The sequence below is a fragment of the Vombatus ursinus genome, unplaced genomic scaffold (assembly GCF_900497805.2).
Source record: "Vombatus ursinus unplaced genomic scaffold, bare-nosed wombat genome assembly UNPS02014807.1, whole genome shotgun sequence".
Lineage (NCBI taxonomy): Eukaryota > Metazoa > Chordata > Mammalia > Diprotodontia > Vombatidae > Vombatus > Vombatus ursinus.
Genome location: NW_020954585.1, coordinates 43,900,331 through 43,916,853, shown reverse-complemented (window position 1 = coordinate 43,916,853; position 16,523 = coordinate 43,900,331). Strand labels below are relative to the sequence as shown.

General features: G+C 36.1%; 1 protein-coding gene across 3 annotated transcripts in view; it reads left to right on the top strand.

Annotated features, from left to right (window-relative positions):
• USP22 (ubiquitin specific peptidase 22) overlaps positions 1 to 16,523 on the top strand; it is a 259,738-nt gene that overhangs the window by 41,188 nt on the left and 202,027 nt on the right. Inside the window, exon 1 of one of the 3 annotated variants that reach the window (XM_027874839.1) lies at positions 506 to 524. The exons of the other annotated variants lie outside the window; for them this stretch is intronic. The gene's annotated coding sequence lies outside the window, so the exon portion shown is untranslated. Of the gene's footprint in view, positions 1 to 505; positions 525 to 16,523 lie in introns of those variants that run through there. 3 annotated transcript variants of the gene reach the window in all.

Genomic DNA, 16,523 nt, shown 5'->3' with positions numbered 1-16,523 from the left:
AGCTTAAACATGCTTTGAAATACTTTTAACATAAGAACACCATTGTATCTGACAGTGACACAGAAGTGCCTTGTATTCTGCTCCCAAATCATGACGTAGTTTTGCAAAGAACCTTCCTTTTAGTGAACTGGTTTTTTTTTTTTTTTAATAAAGTTGATCACAATAACTTGTACCTAGTTGAAGAAACATGTAACTGCTCACTCATTTCTTATTAGAAGTGATCATCTGTGAAGCATGCAATGTGTCCAAATTTTATGAGGGCTTGCTTTTTATTAAAAATGATTTCTACAATTTTCATTTAAAAATATCAGTTAAAAAATTTTTAATGTGGCATTTAATGTGACATTAACATGTCTCTCTATTAGTTTCAACTGATCAAATGAACGTTTTTGACTACATTTTTTGCTTTATTCACTTGTAGTACACAACAGGAAGATTTTAGTTTTTCTCAATTAATTGATGACAGACGTCTTCGAACGTATTGGGGATCGATTCCTCCCACTGTGGCTGCAAATGGAATCATTGTAAGTTTGCACATAATTTTCCAAGCATCCTTTCAACCACGTGGTGTGGGTTGGGGGGCATGGTATAAAGTAAAAAGAGTTGTAAAAAGACCTCAGGTTGTGAGGATTTGGGTTTGAATCCAACTTCCAACACTTAGTTTTGTTGCTTTAGAAAACACCTTTCTGAGCCAGTTTTGTCATCTGTAATTTTTGGGGATAATAATACTGATCATATCTCACAGGTGTGTTATGATAGATAAATATATATGATCTACCTTGTGAACTTTAAAGTCTATCAAATGTTAGCTGCCATTTCTGTGTCTGCCTCAGTGTACCCTTTTGGGGTATTCTTGGCAAAGATACTGGAGCAGTTTGCCATTTTCTTCTCCAGTTCATTTATAGATGAGGAGACTGTGACTTGCCCAGGGTCACACAGGTAGCCAAGTGTCTGAGGCCAGATTTAAACTTGGAAAGATGAGTCTTCTTGATCCAAGCCCAGCGTTCTATTCACTGTGACACCTAGCAGCCCATAAAAGCACTTAGCAAACCTTCACAGTTAAGCAAAGTGTTAAGTGCTAGGTATTATTATATTTAATAGCTGTGCTCAGAACACCAGTATTTCTATTGAATGAGGCATTATGTGGTTGGCAGTTTTGTTATGATGCAAGCAATCCTTTTCAAGTGTCGTTTTTGTGACTTATAAGGATTTTTCTCTGAAAAAATTCTTTGCAACCATCTACATATGTACCTTAAGGATATTTTGATTTAGTTTCATGCCATCTGAAGCTAAAGCAGCTGCTGTTTTTCTTCACCAGTATTAGTTTTGCTTTTTTTTTTTTGGCGAGGAAATCGGGGTTAAGTGACTTGCCCAGGTTCACACAGCTAGAGAGTATTGTGTATCTGATGCCAGATTTGAACTCAGGTGCTCCTGACTTCAGGGCCGGTCCTCGATCCTCTGCGCCACCCAGCTGCCCCTCCACTATTAGTATTTGTGAATCACGGTGATACCCATGGTGGATTGTATTTTCTAGATTTGGGTATTTTATTTTGTGTTTCTATATTACTGCTAATTAAACTATCTCTGTTGATTCCCTCTATGAGTTTCAGCTGCTCCAATGGATTTTTCTGTCCAAGCTGACTATGTATTTGTCCATCATTATAGTATATTATTTTACTTTTCCAGAAATTGAACCAAAAAAACTTTAAAGACAATTAAATTTAAATTTAATTGTTGAAAATTTCAAACAATTTTTGGTTTTTTTTTTTTTTTGGTTTTAAAAGATTGCAGTTTTGCAAGTAAAAATCATCTTTTTTATTCAGCAAAATGAATGATGCCAAGGACTATAAGAACATAGATTTAGAGTTGGAGGAGACATTACAGATCATTTAGCCCAACTTTATTTTTAAAGAAGAAATAGGCCTAAGGAGGTACATTGACAGCTAGTAAGTTGCATGGCTGAGATTGGAACTCAGGTCCTTTGACTCCAAATAACAGCCTTGATTTTACTGTACCAGGCTGCCTTCCATTTTTGGTAGTTTTAGCTTTCACACAAAGATTGTGTAAGTTTAAGTTTACCTACTACTCCAGATGGAACACACATGATGATGACGTGATGATACAACAGCTAACTTAAGGTGACGGTGCTGATATGTCTGTATTGAGATTTAACAACTCAAATTTGACCTGTTTTATGCCTTTAAATAATCACTAAACTGTATTCACTGTCTGAGTGAGTTTGCTGAAGTAGTGTTTTTATGGTCTTTGATTTGAATTTTTCTTGTTTTTGTTTTGTTTTTTAGGCAATTGGGGTTAAGTGACTTGCCCAGGGTCACACAGCTAGTAAGTGTCAAAGTGTTTGATCTGAGGACAGATTTGAACTCAGGTCCTCCTGACTTCAGGGCCAGTTGCTCTATCCACTTTGCCACCTAGCTGCCCCTGAATTTTTCTTAATAGAAAAAAAGTGGATGTATTTTATGGGAGAGTCATACTAAAAAATTTCCAGTGATTTTGACCATTGTTTTGTCTTGTTCTCTCACCTCACCTGTTTGGGGAGTACACTCTACAATTTTGAAAATTCTGGCTTGAAGTAATGCTGTTTTTTTTTTAAGAGTTTTTTAGATATAGAAATCAAAAAGAACTGAATTTCATTTTTTTGAGGTGACAGGAAATACTGCTTCATTCTCACTGAGCTTCCATTTATGCATTCTAGTAAATGTATCCCTATTTTAAGGATGACTCTGGGTCAACCTGCGATCTGTTAGAACTGCAGTGTTGTACACATCCACTGAAAAGTATTCCTTCTATTTGTACAGGGCCTCCTTTCCACCAGGCATCAGACTACTTTTTGTGTATAGTCTTTTAACATATAGTGCAGTAGGTCATGGAATAGTTGTAAAAGCCTTGCTTGAGTCAGTATAAATTCTGTTTACCGCTTTCTGTTGATATAATGGCCTTGATGGCAACAGTGTCGTAGAATAAAAGTTTACCTGATGAGACTGGTTCTAATCAGAATTACTTCATTGTTTAATAAATGGGACTTAAAAATTGCATATAGCTAGTTTTTCCCCCTCTGGTGATTTTATAAGGCAAACTAATAGGAAAACAAGAAAAACTGAATTCAGGCTGTAGAAATTCACTTGCAGACAGCTTTTTTGGAATTTATTTCATTGTGGTTTGCTGGTGCTTTCCTACAGTCTTCATAATGAATGACATAACAGCAATTTCCAGAGTCTTCTTCCTTTCTTACTTTTAAAGCATAAGCACAGTATTAACCCTTAAGATATTTCATAAGTCTTTTCATGATTTTTCAGCAGTCACCAGAATTGGGTTGACTTTGGCCCCTTTCAAATACCCTCTCATACAGGTCATCAAAGAGAATGGTTGTGAGTGAATCTGGGTTAAGTAATTTTTCACAGATTTCCCCTTTCTTCTCCATGGTTCTTCTGCCTTGCATTATTATTGCATAGACACTCTAATACCTTCTCTATTACTGTAGGGGCCAATAACATAATCCCAGTCCCTCAGGCTCACAATCTAGGAGTCATCCTGGACTCTTCATTATCTCTCACCCCCTGTATTCAGTCTGTTGCCAAAGCCTGTTGACTACACTTTTTTAACGTCTCTTAAATATGCCCCTTTCTCTTCTCTGACACTGCCACCACTAGTGCAGGACCTCGTCACCCCACGCTTGGACTGTTGTGATAGCCTCTTGATGGATCTGCCTCGCTCAAGTCTTTCCCTGCTCCAGTCTATCTTCTATTCAGATTTTCCTAAAGCACAGGTTTATTCATGTCACCCACATATTCAATAAACTCCATTGGACTCCCTATCACTTCTAGGATCAAATCCAGAATCCTTGGTGTTTAAAGCCCCTCATAACCTAACCTCTCTCCTGTCTTTCTAAGCTCCTCACACCTTATTCCCTGCCATGAACTCTTTGATCCAGTGACACGGGCCCCCTGGTTGTTCCATGAACAAGGCTTTTTGTTTTGAGTATTTTCTGAAGCTCTCCTCTATGCCTGGAATGTTATTCCTCCTCATCTCTGCATCTCAGTTTCCCATCTTCTACATGAAGCCTTTCCCAACCCCTCTTAATTCTAGTGCCTTCTCTCTATCAACTAAATTTCCTATTTATCCTCCTTGTTAGTACATTTGTCTCCTCCTTTAGATTGTGAGCTCCTAGAAGCCAGAGGCTGTCTTTAGCCTCTTTTTGTATCCCCAGCGCCTAGCACAGTGCCTGGCATGTATAATAGGCACTTAATAAATGTTGATTGATTGATTGATTAATAGCCTGATTGATAGTTCCGGTTATGAGGTTTTTTTGTAAAGGCATTTTAAAAAAAGAGGATTGGAAAGAGGCAGACACTTTTGGATATTCTTGCGTTATTAGCAGGTTTCCTTTCAGTTTTTTTGGGTGCCTTCTCTGCTGTTTAAGAACATACTTATTTCTTGTATTCTTTAAAAAAAAAAAAAAAAACAAAACCTTTGCTAGACCTCATCTGTCTCTTCAAGGTAGTATACTGTATCTTTTAATTTTTTTGGCCAGACTCTCAGTAGAAGCTGTTTACACTCCTTTTCTCCTTTTCCTTTTACTTCTCACTTCTTAGCATTTTAGCTTCTGAAACTCATCACTTGACTGAAACGTCTTTCTCAAATTGCCATTGCTTTCTTAATTGACAAAGCTAATACTCATTCTCAGTCTTCATCTGTCTTGATCTTTCTACTGCATTTAAGACTCTCTCTTCCTGTATATTCTTTCTTCTTTCAATTCTGCTCTCTTGGTTCTCTTGGTTCTCTTCCTACTTGCCTGTCTCCTACCTCAGTCTCCTTTACCGGATCATCATTCATATCATGCCCCCTAACTGTTCCTGGGCCCTCTTCTCTCTCTCCACTTTCAGTGACTCATTCACTCCTACAGATTTAATTCTCACTAAGCATATAACTCATATATATATATATATAAAATCTCCAGCCTTAGGCTCTATTTTGAGCTTCACTTCTGCATAACCAGCTGCTCACTAGAAATTTAGAACTGCATGTCCTGTAGACATGTCCATAACAGAATTCATTTTCTTATACCTTCAAACCCACTCGTTTTTCAAACTTATTTATTAATATCGGGGATAGCTTTATCCTTCAAATCACCAGCTTTGCAACCTTATTGTCATCCATGATTTCCATTCTTTCTTGACATATACAATTAGTTGTCAGATCTTAATTGTTCTACCTCTGTAACATCTCTCATATCTGCCCTTCTTTCTCTATACACAGCCAAGGTTTGAACCAAATTTTGAAAGAAGAGAATTCTGAGAGGCAGGGAATATACTGCCTGGGAAATTGTAATAGTCTTCTAATTGGTCTCCCTGCTTCAAGTCTCTCCCATTCCAGGATTTCCATACTGCTGAAAAAGATTTTTCTTTAGAATAGGCCTCATGTTTTTGGGTTGGACATAACCCTATTACCTTATCCCTATGACTTTATTATCAAATGACATATTTGTAAAAAAACAAACAAACAAACAACTCTTATCACAGTACCTGGCACACAGTAGATACTATATAAAAGCTTATTCCCTTTTTCTTCCCCCTTGTTACCACTAGGACCAAATATAAATTCCTCTCTCTGGCTTTCAGGCCTTTGACACCATGACCCCAGCTTAGCTTTCCAGCCTTATTACCCATTGTTACTCTAAATGTACTCTAGTTGAACTATACTGGCTATCGTTCCTTATATACTACATGCCATCTTCACCTGGCATCTTTGCCCTGTCTAGAATTGCAGGAATGCCCTCCCTCCCTCGCTATTTAAAACCATAGTTTGCTCCCAGCCCAGTTCAGGCACCACCTCCCATATAAAACCTTTCCTGATCCCTCCTCATCTGGTGCACACCCCCTCATACATTCCCTTGTATCTACTTTGTTTGTATCTGGACACGTGTATTTGTCTCCCACTGTAGAATGGTACTGGACAGAGATGGCTTAGCTTTTGTGTAGGTATCCCCATTCCTTGACATGTTAGTAGGTGCTTGATAAATGCTTGTTGATTGATCTTATATGTAAGAAGATTCATTGAATATTCTGTAAATAATAGGGGAATAACATTACTGAGACTTATTGTCATTTGGAAAGGACCTAAACAAAAGTCCTCCCTTAGAGACAGATTAGCTATTTGACCCTGGGTAATATTTAACCTCTCTATGCTTTGGTTTCCTCGTCTGTGAAATGAAGAGGTTAGACTTGATGGACTTTTTAAATCTAATATTTTTGTGATATATAATGGATTGCAGGGACGGCGTGTTGAAGTGGAAAAAGCATTGGATTTGGAGTCAGAGGACCTGGCTTAGAAACTGATTTCTCTTATTTACTCTATGTTTGACCATACGTAAGTCACATCACCTTTATATGAGCTTCAGCTTTCCTTGTTGTAAAATGGGAGTCGTAAGCCCTGCCTGACTTAAAGAAATACCTTACAGTTTACCAAATGCTACATGATTATCAGCTGCTGTTATTAGAAGGAGGTTAGAGGTAGGAAGGCTGTTGGAACTATACATAGATAAGGAGGTTTAGAACTAGAGTGGTGGCTGAGAGGAAGGTGTGAGTTCTGTAGATACTCTGTAGAAGACATTAATAGGACTTGGGAGAATAGATTTGAATGGTTTAGGAGAGGAAAAAAGTCAAAGATGACTACATTTCATGGAAAGTTGATGGAGTCCTTTGGAGCAGTGATACTCCTCCCTCATTAATGTAAGTAACCATTTTTAATTGTCTCTGATGTCAAGGGTAGGGTCTAAGGACAAAAACTCAATGTGTTCTTTTTTTTGTCCTTCTGTTGCCTCTTTTACTCATTCTTGGTCTTATAAAATCTTCTGTGCTTAACCCTTACAGACTTTATTACTTGAATAAATGAAGTCTGCTGCCCAGGGGCTTCAGAGTCTTTTATTCCCTGACAAGAGATGAGAAGAGGGTAAAGATTTGTGGTGTTAAGGAAAAGAATTAGTCACCAGTGTTAGACTCCACTATTTGCAAAGCTACTTCTTCTGTTTTGTTGTAGAGAGGAAAGGCAAGAGTGCATTGGAGGGGTAAGGGAGGAGAGTGGAGCTCATAGTACAAAGTAGTACAAAGGTGGCCAAGTACAGCAACAAGGATTGGCTTAGTAGCCAGGAGGATTCCTACCTGAATGGTTTCTCACAAAGGATTTATTAATGATGCCATAGCTGTGTAGGGACCAGAATATAAATTATCTTCTTAACCTGCTCTCAGGAAAACAGAACCCAAAATTTAGATTACCTTGTGTCTTCTTTGGCTTGTTTTCCTTATTATAAGGATAATAAATAGAAGAAGGTTATTCTAACCAGGAATGTCTGAGTCACGTGTTATATAACATGTTATATACATTTTAGAGGCATTGAATGTTATTTTATTTTCAGTAGTTGGCATCTATGGAATAAGTGTACTTTTTTTCATTATTGATTTTTAAAGGTTTTTTAAAATGTCACTTGATTTTTTTTTTTTGTACAAAAAGTATACCTTCTGTAGGAGAGAGAGCTGGTCTTTTGGTTGATGAGCTTTGGCATTCTCCATTATGGTAGCTGTCATATCCTTGAAAAATTGCATGAAGGTTGTACTATTCCTGCTGGAGAACTTGTATTTCTAAAAAGTTTGAAAGCAATGAATTTTGGAAGGGATTTTTTGGATGAGTTTTTGATAACTGTTAATAAAGTTGTCTGTTTTTCCTTAACCTTTGGGAAGGAAACATGAACACAAATGAGCTCTCGTTTAAAAAAAAAACAACGAAGACAAGAAAGCTTGGGTCACTCATGTAAAATACAAATTTCTGAGACTCCCTTACCCCATCTTTTTTAAAATAACATTTTTGGTCAAGAAATATGTCCACAATTTATTATTATTTTTTTAAAGGCCAATTTATTAAAAAGGCCATGTGATTTATCAAAGTATACTCATGTCACTTTATTATATCATTCACAACCCATGTATGCTTTATATTTCTACTTAGTAACTTGTGCAAAAGAACGTACTTAATTAAATGAGATTGCAGCTAAATGGAACCATTTACAGATATACAATTAGGTTCTTCTTGACTGGGGTCCCCATGGCAATCAGTTCTCAAAACATGGCCATCTTTTCACATCTTATGCTATTAGAGCTATTCAGGGAAGGTGACCTCTTTCTATGTGGGAAGATGAGTTATATTATACAACAGAACTAAGTTACTCTCAAGAAAAGCAATAATAGAACACTAAGTATTCTTCCTGTACCTTTTCTTCATGTTTTAATGTTGAACTTAAGTGATTAAACAGATAATGATCTAGAAAACTCTGCTGGAGTCAGATCTCATTCTCCTTATGCTTCTATTCTAATTTGAATTGAGACTGGCCTGTTGCTTGTTCCTTTGTAGTATGTATTTCTCTTAGACCAGTGGTTCCCAATGTTTTTTGTTCTGAGATCCCTGTTGAAGAAAAAAAAGTTGTGACCCTACCAGGAAAGTTTCATATACTACTGATAATTTTCATTTAGACTGATTTGTTAAGTGCTTATAATAACTACAGTAATGGCTTTTGCCACTAGAAGCTCCAAATTAAAATTTACATTATATAGTTGTAATTATAAATATAAAATTTTATTCTGTCTATAATTATGAAAACTCTAAACATAAAATTATAAAGTTCTAATTATAAAACAATTACAGATATTTTCTGTGGGACAAATAGAACAAATCAAGCAAGACCTCAAATGCTTATTGCTATTATCTGCAAGACTTTCTTTTAAAGTTCTTTATTTTATAATTTAACCAATATAAATAACATTTTTAATGAATTAAATTAAAACTTGGAAGATGTTTAACATAATAAGCATATGAACTTGATTTTGATGTTGGACTTTTTTATTTGGACACAGGTTTGCAATATTGGGCTTAATACCAGTTTTAAACCTGGTTCTTTGAGTGTTTTTTTTTTTTAATTTTTATTTAAAACAAGAATAAAATGAAAATGCTTACACAAATATGTTGTAGAAAATGGTAGAATTTTATAAGCTCCCTTGCTAAGAAATGGAGATTTATTTTTTATTTTTAGTTTCTGAATTGAAAATGAATAGCTAGTTAGGATATAAAATATTTATTTCTCTGCTGGCTAATGGCAAGTGCTGTTTAACTGATAAATGTACTTAAAGCTGAATTTCAGTATTTTACTTTTTTTTTCAAATCAATGTTTCTATGTAAACTAACATTTGTATGCAATGCATCTCTTTAGACCTGATTTTATTCTCTTCTAACACTGGCCACTCTCACACACATACTTTATTGAATGACTTTCCTTTCTATAGCCTATTGAGTCATCTAGTTTCTCCTTAATTATTTCCCTTGTTTTGGAATTTGGTGGCTTATAGGCAATTGTAGCTATTAGACCACTGTCACAGGCAAGCTAGCTTGAAGTAACATGTCACCCTTGAGGGAGAGACAAGAAAAGGCATGTGCCAGACGAGTCAAACTCCTGGTACCATCTTGATGATTACCTCTCCTAAAACCTGATGTGCATGAGCACAAGAGGATTAAAAACAGCAGGGCCCTCCAGATCATACAGACTCTCCTCCAGTGCAGGCTGGGTAGCCCTTTCACCACAGGGAGCAATCACCATGAAGAAAGGGCCCCTCTTTCTTGCCACAGCTGACCAACTGCCACCCAAAGCAGATGACCCCAAGAGTGTAGGGCTTGGCAGCACTCGCTTGTGCTTCTTCAGCTAGGAGTCATGACCCCCAGTTGAAAAAGCTCTCGCTGCAGGGGTCACGAGTGGAAAAAGTTTAAGAAGCCCTGCGCTAGATTCCTTGTCTGGCTTCTGCAGATGCATCAGCTCCTGTCTCTGCAGCAGCCACAGTTACTAAAGACCCACAGAATAAAGTTCTTGACACTCAAATCCTTGGCACTGTCAAATGGTCTGACAACATGAATTAATATGATTTTATTAGTGCAGATTAAATGAGAAAAGATTTCTTGCCTCTGTACCTAAGAACCATGAAACTTTTCCTTCTGATTTGAAACTGAAACTTCTATCTATTGTTTCCCCCATTAGAAAGTGAGAATAGTGACTGTCTTGTTCTTCCATTTTTATCCACAGTACTTAGAACAGTGTTTTATACATAGTACATGCTTAATAGATGCTTTTGCATTCATTCATTTATAGTGTGATCTGAGATCTGCTTTCCTGTAACCTCCAGTACCCGTTGATTCTACTAGTTCTACTCCATGTGATAGCTTTTCAAATATTTGAAGACCACTGTCATATTCTTTTCAACTTTTCCTTGCACGATATGATCTAGATCTTTCATTATCCTGGGTGCACCCTTTTGTCAGTGTCCCTCTTTAAATGTCTCAATTAGAACTTGAATACAGTATTTCAGATGTTGTCTGACTAGTTCTCTGGAAATATTTTCATGGTCTGGACACTAACCTTCTATCGATGCAACCTGTTAGACTTTTTTTTTTTTCTTCTTAATCCACTGCATCATACCATTAGTATTTGAAAAAATAAAGGGAGCATGGCAAAGTAAATTTTTTTTTAGAAACATTGAAATATTTGTTAGTGTACGTGTTTACATTTGCCATTAAATACTAAGATCATGCACACATGTAATTTTGATCACAGCAGTGTGCTAGAAATCCCTTCTACACAGGTTGGATTTCCTGTGTGCACCATTTGTTTATTATTATTAAGTTCTATTGATGCCTCTTGTTTTTATATCACATTCATTTCTGAATCTGGCTCCCTCCCAATACTTCTCCAAACTTCTATAGCCCTCCATATCAGAGAGTAATCTTGACAAGCCCATACCATTTTTTCACCCTTTCTTGGCTTTGGTTCCTGTGAATTTGAATTTTTTTCTTAGATATAGAAGAATCTTTATTTAGTCCTGTGTATAACCAAATATCTACCTTTATCACCTGTGTACACCTTTTGTATTTCCCCATGGAGTCTATAAAAGAGAGATGGGGCAAAAGGACCTCCAATCTTGTTTCTCCATAGTGATTAATAAATAAATAAAAATGCCTCAGAGGAGCTATGTGCTGGGTCAAGGGAATGGAAATACTCTGGTTAGTGGCAGTGGAGAGAGAGAGATGTGTGTGCAAAGAGCAATCCCTGGGAGCTGAAGAATAGGAGGAGGCATAAGGAGAAACTAATCTGAAACAAATATCCTTAAGGGTACCAACAGGAGACCTGGTTTTTCATAATTCCCCTTCATTGACACATTGGATCCCTTGCTGTGCTTGATTAGCATCATGAAAACCTACAGAAGCTTTTTTTTTTTTTCCATGAATGATTTGGAATTGGTGGGAAATCACAAGGAATACCTCTTGAACTATGGGAGGTGAAGGTCCTTAGTCTCTCCAGAAGGGTAAAGAGTTTTGTAGGTGTGGAGTTTAAAGAGAGAGGTATGTCATGAGGTAAGGAGGTTTTAATGTGCTGGTCTGGGAGCCTCAATAATAATTGCTAACATTTATTTGGGGATTTAAGGTTTAAAAGGCACTGTACAAATTTAAATTATTTCATTTGATCCTCTATGCTGTGAGGTTAAGTACTATAGATATTTATAACTTTGCACTGTGGAAACATGCATTCTGAGTTACAAACAACCAACTTAAAAATGAATTTGGAATGTAAACTCTTAAACTTGGAGACTGCTTAAACTTGGTTGATATGAAATGGATTCATTATTTTTTGAGATGATTTCTTTAAATAACTTAGCCTTACTAGTTTTTTTTTTTTTATGAGCTATTTTGAGTTGAGGTAGTATTTTCTTTAAGTGTTTACCTAGATTATCATCACAAAAAGATAGTTGACAGCTAAAGTGTAAGTTCTTATTTGTGATTAGGAATGGTTGTCCTTCATAATAGAACTACAAACAAGACCCCAATTACCACATTTCCTGATAGTTCATAATGTTATTTGGGAACTCCTTTGTTCCTTATTTACACTCATTGTTCAGCTCCTAGTTATTCTCTCTGGACTATTCATAGTTCCTTTAAAATCCCAGAATAGTTTCTTTTGCCTAGCCTATGTCTTTCTAAATTCTTTATATATTATGTTAGTATGTGCCAGGGAATGTGAGATGATTATAATATTAACCAAAGGAAAAATAAGAAGGTAAATCTTGTTTACCCATCTGCTACTGACCCCCTCCACCCCCCCACCCTGTCCATATCTACCATATACACCATAGTATAGAGCCAAAATAGAAACCATTTTGAAATATTTTTTGTGACCTATTTATTTAGAATAAATAAATTTTATTTATTAAATTTAATAAATTTTATTCTTTTCTCAATTAACATTCTCATAATACACATAAACACAGTGGTGTTTTTTTTTCTATTTATAAATATTAGGAAATTTGAAGCCATTTACCTGGTTTATATTTTTTCATTGTAGAGTAGATGTTTTCATATCTGTGGCCCAATGATATTTTCCTTCAATTATCAACATTTAGATTTTTCTCTGTGTGTTAGTGTACTTGTTCTTTTTAAATTATTTTATTTTGAGGCACTTGGGGTTAAGTGACTTGCCTAGAGTCAAATCTGTTCTGAGGCCAAATTTGAACTCAGGTTCTCCTGACTCCGTGGCTGATGCTCTATCCACTGCACCACCTATTTGCCTTTAATATATTTGTTCTTAAGATGGTGTGTAGCATTGGGGAGGTGTGTTGATTCAGACATACACTTCACAATTTGGTTCTATCCTAATTTTACAAGATAATTCCAAATTAATTCCCATCATGTGCTCTCCATTTCAGCCTAATTGTTTTGCTCTCTACACAACATTCCTTTTCTTTGTGCTGTGAATAGAATGCTTACCATCATTTCCATCTCATAGATTCAAAAGCCACATCTTTTAGTAGGCCATTACTGATTCCTCTGGTTATTAGTGTGATCCCCCCCACCTGAATCTTGCACTTTGTGTTTATTTTGTATGTAAACCATTCTGTGAACATGCTGAATCCAGTTCTGTGAACTGAATGCTGTATTGTTCTGTGAGCATGTTGTGTCCCATCAGAATGTAAGCTTCATGAGGGCAGGCACTGGGTTACTTTTCTATAGTCATAGAACTTTAAATTAAATTTTATTTTATTTTCATTTTCGAATTTTTGCCTTCCTACCCATTCTGAAGGCAAGAAATACCAAATCCACTACATATATGAAATCACCTGAAACAAATTTCTACATTAGCCATGAAGTCACAGAATTTCGGATGGAGATCTAGTCCAACCCATTCCTTTTAAAGGGGAGAAAACTAAGTATAGAGAGTTGGAGTGACTTGATATAGGTAACACAGTGAGGTAGGAACAGAGCTAGGTCCAGAACTCTGTTCCTGACTCCAAAATTAAGTAATTTTTTTAACTGAAGGCATTGGCTATTCAGTGCTCAGTGCCTCAGGAAATGGGTCCAATTTATGCTGTACAGGTAAAACCATTTAGTTACGCTGAAATGGGTGCTTTCTCAATTTAAAAAAAGAATGGAGAAGTTTTGCGTTCATTGGTAAACTTTGAATAACATTTTCATGGCTCCTAAATACTGATATCATATTTGTAAGAAGGTGGAATTTGGAAAGTTTACGTTATATTGGACCTCTGACACACTTGCAGTTGCTTTTTAAAAATAAAATTATAATGGTTAATTTCCTTTCCTATGAATTCACTGATCTTTTATTGACATAGATCGTAATAGATTTATTTTGGGGGGTGGGTGAGGCAGTCGGGGTTAAGTGACTTGCCCAAGGTCACACAGCTGGTAAGTGTCTATTGCCCAAGGTCACACAACTGGTAAGTGTCTAGTATCTGGGTCCGGATTTGAACTTCTGACTCCAGAGCCAGTGCTCTATTCACTGCGCCACCTAGCTACCTTTAATGGGATTTTAAAAATCCCTTAAATACCTGTTTTGCCTCAATTTGATTTTGTACAGAGATTTATAATCCTTCTGTTCCTTGAAGAGGTCTATCTAATTTGTTTAATTTGTTCCTCCCTTTTATTCCTTCTTTTCAGTTGCTAGAATTGAGTACATATAGGTGGGAGGTGGCCTTGGGGTTTGGATTTTAGGGCTGTACAGCACTTAAGCAGAGCAGTCAGCATTCTTAAGCTAGGCATTAAGCAGCATCATGTGAAATCTGATTATCTTGTTGAAGCCTAATGTGATCTAGGCATAGCCTAGCATCCTTGAGGTCTTGATAAATAGCTTAGCAAGGTGTAGAAGAAAAAGACCAATGCTTTTAGAGTAAGTGCAAATAATGTTCCTTTTAATTTTACTTCTCCTATGAGCATATAGGGTAAAATGTAGCTTTTCAGAGATGCAAAGTGTTTCTTTACTTATGTTGAATTTTAAGCAATTGACAGCAAAAGCCAGAAAATGCTAAACCCTATTATTACTAAGCTGTGAGAAAACTGAAGTTCAAGTTTGTTGCCATTTCTTTCCTAAGGAGACTCTTTTCCTGGGGACTGAATTGTTTCATTCTCCCAGTTTTGCTTAGAAGTTCAGCTGAGGTTCTTTTGTTCTTTAGAATGGAAAGGTGTCTCCTTGCATGCATATTGATTGGCCAAGAAAATATCTAAGCCATCAAGCTCAGCTGGCTGTTGCAGAAGATGCTTTGTTTTTGTTTTAACTAATTTTATATCCTCCTTTTAAACTGAGTGACACTTGGCATTAAATGGCAGTCTCAGCTCAGTGTCCATGAATGAGACCAAACTCTGTAATCTTCTAATTTTTGCTTTCAGTGTGGTATTGTGTAACCAGGCATCATACGACAAAAGATGTGAAATGTGGGTTCTATGGTAAGCACAGTCTGGAATCTGAGGCCTTTAAAGCAGTGATCTTTGTATTTAAGTAAGGAACTGGGGCATTATTTAATTTGCTCATTTTAACTTAAATTTCCCTATACATGAAAGACTAGTAGAAAAGTAATTGTTTAGAGTTAAAATCTTGGACTTCTTGGAGAAGATGTAATTTTACTGCCACTTTTGCTCTGAATTTGGTACGTTTTTGTTAATTTATTGAATCAGGGAGATTTTTCCTTGGCTGTATTGTGAATTAGTTTGTTGATATTTAAATGTTTCAGCTGGAGATATTCAATCCCTGCGAATATTTTTATTAAGATTTACCTTTTTACATGTATCAAATAAGAACTTATTAGGATCTAAGTGCTTAAGTCACTGGCCTCAGGGCACTTTGTTGTTAGATTCATATTAAGAACTTGAATCTGCAATAGTTATCTGCATAATTATATACACCTTGCTTTTCTTTTTAATATGCAGTGAATTGAACATGTACCTTTGCGTATTGGTCTGAATATTTAGCCATATACATATCAGAAGATTAGGCTTCCTCTCATGATTGGTTATTGCATTGATCAGAGTTAGAAGTCTTTTAAAGTTTATTTATTTGTTTTACAATATTTTTGTATAGTATAAATTATTCCCTTTGTTCTGGTCACTCTACATCAAAAGTATTTCCAAGTTTCTCTGAAATGGACCCTTTCAACATTTCTTATGGCACAATAGTGTTCCATTACATTCTTTGTTTAATCATTCCCCACTGCCTTAGTTTCCAGATCTTTCTGATAACAAAAAACGTCTCTTTAAATATTTAGGACCTTTTCTTTTTTTTTTTTCCCATCTCTTTGGGATATAGTCCCAGTAGTGGTATCATTGGGTCAAAGGGTATATACAACATGCAGTGACTGTAGGGATAGTTCTAAATTTCTTTCCACAGGGACTGGACCAATTCACAGCCCCACCAACAGTGCATTAATATGCCTTTCTTCCCACAGCTCTTTTAGTATTTGTCACTTTCCTTTTTTGTAAACTTCATCAGTCTAACAGGCCTGAGGTAGAACCACAGAGTTGCTTTAATTAGCATTTCTTTAGCTATTAGTAACTAAGAGGTTTTTTGCATAGTGGTTGATAGTTGGATGTCTTCCCTTGAAATCTTCCTGTTCATGTCCTTTGACCATTTCAGTCTTGGAAATGAGATCTGCATCAGAAATTTGTAGCAAAGATTTGTTTTTCCAATTACCAGTTTCCCTTTCTAATTTTAATTCTAGTGTTTTAAACAGACACGGGTCTTGAGATGTTATCACAAGTCTTCATAATCATATGGGTATTTACAGGCATACCTAGTTTTATTATGCTTCACAGGTATTGCTTTTTTTTTTTTTTTAAACAAATTGAAGGTTTGTGGAAACTTGGAGCCTATCGCTGCCATTTTCCCAATAGCATGTGCTCACCTTGTGTCTCTGTCATATTTTGGCAATTCTCATAATATTTTAAACTTTTTCATTATTATTTGTTATAATGATCTGTGATCAGTGATCTTTTATGTTACTATTGTAATTGTTTTGGGATGCCACAAACTGTGCCCACATAAGAAGGTGAACTTAATCAATAAATGTTTGTATTCTGACTACTCCTCAGACCAGCTATTCCCAGTCTCTCTCCCTCTTCTGGGGCCTCCCAATTTCCTGAGA